Raw genomic sequence first — 4,046 nt, 5'->3', positions numbered from 1 at the left:
TCAAATGAGATAATGTCTTTAAAGTGCTATAGAAATAAATGATAGCTATTATTGTTACGCGATCAACAAAAATGGGGCTGGATTGAGGAAAGAAGGGAAACATGTTTTGTGCTTCCAGCTGAAAAAGTGGAGCATCATCTTGATGAAAGAAAGACTAGGCCAGAGGGTTTTAGTCAAGTCCACTTCTCCTCCTCCCCTACTCTCTCCTTGGAAGAAGCCCCAGAATAAGCTCTTTGAACTAGCAATACATGTTATTTGTCCTTTCTCCAGAACCCGGCACGTCATCATGCATGTGGTAGGCACTTAATAATGGTTTACTGAATGAATGTAGACTGTGACTGCCCTGTTTCTCTCCCGCATCCTTACCCCAGGACTCAGAAGAAGAGATTGACTACATACTGGTTGCCATTGGGAGACATCTTCCCCTTGGCTGCCCCTAGTCATTTTCTTCACCTTATCTAGCAGCTGGAGTCATCTGAGCATAAGCCATCTCCCATTTCATATGAAAAATACATTTTAACTACCTCATCTTAAAAAAAAACAGTTTTGATGTTTCTAATGTTTTCAATGACCTAATACAAAGAATAGACATGAGTACCACTCCTAAAATGATCAACCTGCCTTCCAACATCATCACTCAACAGAAACTTTTCTCTCCAAAGTTGCCAATGATCTTTTTTTTATCCATTTTAGGTGGAATTTCATATCATTTTAATGGTTCTTTTGAGACATTTTTTAAAATTCCTTTTGCAGAAAGAGACTGGAGAATTCAGAGGTGAGTATATTTCCACTGATGGTATGAACAGTCATTTCTGTCATAGACAAAGAAATCTAAAATGACTCATGCACCAGAGGCTCAGACACCAAAGGCTCAGATCCTTTGGATTCAAACTTTTGCATCAAATAATATAGCTGAGTACACAGTTGTTCAATGTCAGGTTCTCTATAATGACTCATTTCTGATGATGGGATATCTGAAGTGAGTTTTATCACGTGATGAGAAGTTGATATTGCATTTGCCAGGATTTGATCAAATACACAAAATACTCAAATAGATTTGGATGACATTATCAATCTGAAAGCCCCCTCTATTCATTTCAATCAAAACCTATCCATGCCTGCCCAACCTGTGTGACTCTTATTCATTTTGGCACAAGGAGTTAGTCCAACATGGTGAAGACTTTTTTTTCTATTTCTCCTAACGTTGCCAGAGTACTAGTAGAACACTCTGGTTGTCCACCTATTATCCTCCATTCTTGCCATTGTAACCAGTCCATCTTGCCTTTCTGCCACACAATCTCTTCATTACCTTCTTTAATTGTGTTATTCTGAATTCCGTATTGGTTATATATATTACAGCTTGCTCACAGTTGCCATGTGCCTTGCCATTGCCTTTTATGTGACAGTTATCTTTCATTTTTAGAGACAGTGGTGTTATAAGTCTTGTTACCACATAGCAACACAGGCAAAATGTTTGAATTGAAAGGATGGCTTTTGCTTCCACAGGAAATTTGGACTCAAAGACCTTCACAATTTTCTGAAAGCAATTCAAGTTCTCTTCCTTTTCAATTCTGGACCCAGATAATTTTCTATCTGTAATATCTGTCCCATGGGCACAGATTGCTGAGACAAGCTGTATAGAGTGTCTATTCAAATGCATGTTGAAATATGGACAATAGACATTCTTCATCTCCTTGGTATTTCCCATGTGAATGGACAAGCCAAATTCCTTTGAGTTGTTACTGATTTCTTCCAAGAGGTTCTGAAATACTTTGGAGCTTGATAAAATTAGCATAATGTCATCCACCAACTAGACAATCTGGAAAACCTTACCATCCATAGGGACTCCCTCCTCAACCTGGATTTTGCATTGGATATCCTCTATCAAAATGACAAGTACCTTTAATGACCCTAAATCTCCCTATGTTATGCTTCAATCTTTATTTTCAGACAGTAATCAAACAAGATTATTTCTGTTATTACATCTCCCAAGGGATCATGAATGTTCCTGATGTATTAATGGAAGACAACTGGTAATAAAAGAGTCTGCGGTGACCTTTTATTCTGCTGAGTTGAACGCTTTTTCATATGCAACAAACAAAAATCACAATGGGATGTTACATTCTGTGTATCTTTCAGTTAGTCATAAAATGGCAAAGATATGGTCTAATATGGTCTATTGTTGAATGTTGCATATAGAAGCCTGTTTCTTCCCTACTAGAGAATTTAGTCATTCATTTAAAAATTTTTTTTAAAAACATTTTAAAATAAATTTCTTACACCTTTAGTTTTTATATCATTTATGTTTCCGCCTGTATCGCTCCATTCTCCCCCTCCTAGAGACCCATCCCATCAACAATCTCTTTCTGATCCTCTTTCTTGACATCTCTGAAGCATTTGACATTGTTCACCTTCTTTTGGATACTCTTTTTTCTCTTCAGTTTTCATTACTCTACCGTCTCTTGATTCTCCTCCTTTTTTAATCCTACCTATCTTGACTGCTGCTTCTCAGTTTCCTTTGCTAGATCTTCTACCTCATGTCACCCAAGGCTCTATCCTAGGTTCTTCTCTTTTTTCTACATACTCTCTCACTTGGTGATCTAATCAGCTCCTAAGGGTTTAATTATCATCTCAATAGATAATTTCTGTATCTATTTATTCAGCCCTAATTTCTCTCCTGAGCTTTAGACCCACATCACCAACTGCCTATTGGATTTTTCAAACTGGATATCTCATAGGCATCTCAAACTCAATACATTCAAAATGGAACTCATTTTTCTCATCAAAATCTTTCCCCAGCTTCTTTTTCTGTTGGAATCATGGTGGGCATAGAAGAAAAGAAGAAGCTACCATCTGTTCCAGAATCCCTTCTGAAAAAGTGAAAGGTTTTTACAATACTGAAGGCAAAATGCCTGAAGAAGATTGCTGTGAAAAAGCTCCGTAAAATATGGAGGAAAGTTATCTATGAAAAAGCTAAAGCATACCATAAAGAGTACAGACAGATGTACAGAAGTGAAATCCAGCTGGCTAGAGTAGCATGCAAAGCTGGCAACTACTATGTACCTGCTGAACCCAAGTTAGCTTTTGTGATCAGAATCTGAGGTAACAATGGTGTTAGCCCAAAGGTCCAAAAAGTTTTGCAGCATCTTCGCCAAATCTTCAATGGCATTTTTGTTAAGCTTAACAAGGCTTTAATTAACATGCTGAGGACTGTGGAACCATACATTGCATGGGGTTACCCAAACCTGAAGTCTGTGAATGACTTGATTTACAAACCTGGTTATGGCAAGATCAAGAAACAGAGAATTGCCCGACGGATTGTCCTTATTGCAAAATCTCTTGGTAAATACGGAATTATCTGCATGGAGGACTTGATCCATGAGATCTACGCTGTTGGCAAACACTTCAAAGCTGCCAACAATTTCCTGTGGCCCTTCAAATTATCTTCTTCATGAGGCAGAATGAAGAAAAAGACTACATATTCTGTGGAAGGTGGAGATGCTGGTAACAGGGAAGACCAGATCAACAGGTTTATTAGAAGAATGAACTAAAGGTCTCTACCATGATTATTTTTCTAATGGTCTGTTAATAAAAATGCCTGTGACCAAAAAAAAAATCTCCCCCTATTCTGAACTTTTCTATTACTATCAAGGACACCACAATCCTCCCAGCCACCCAGGTTCAAAATTTTATTGTAATCCTTGACTCCTTTGTCTCTCACTCACCTACATATCCAATCAGTGCTAAATTTCATGATTTCTTTCTATACATTTCTCACGTACATCCTCCATTTGTTACCCCTTCTCTCCTTTCACATAGTTGCCATCAGGTCATCACTTCTCCCTTGCATTTTTGCAATTGTGTCCTAGTTTTTCTGGCTGCTTCCAGTTTCTCTCCAATACAATGCATCCTCCACTCAGCCTCCAATGTGATTGTATGTAAGGTGGATTTTTGTTACTCTTATCTTCTAGTTTAGTTCCCAGGATCTATAGCCATAACAATCTCTAGTTTCCAAGTGTTAGATAATATTTCTGATGGTCATGTTT

At 37.8% G+C, this 4,046-nt stretch overlaps 1 pseudogene; it reads left to right on the top strand.

Moving 5' to 3' along the window:
• Positions 1-2,819: 2,819 nt before the first annotated feature.
• Positions 2,820-3,595, top strand: LOC114033222 (annotated as a pseudogene).
• Positions 3,596-4,046: the final 451 nt, after the last annotated feature.

This window comes from Vombatus ursinus, unplaced genomic scaffold, assembly GCF_900497805.2.
Source record: "Vombatus ursinus unplaced genomic scaffold, bare-nosed wombat genome assembly UNPS02006779.1, whole genome shotgun sequence".
Lineage (NCBI taxonomy): Eukaryota > Metazoa > Chordata > Mammalia > Diprotodontia > Vombatidae > Vombatus > Vombatus ursinus.
Note: the sequence above shows the minus strand (reverse complement) of the source record. Positions and strands in the feature narration are given on the sequence as shown.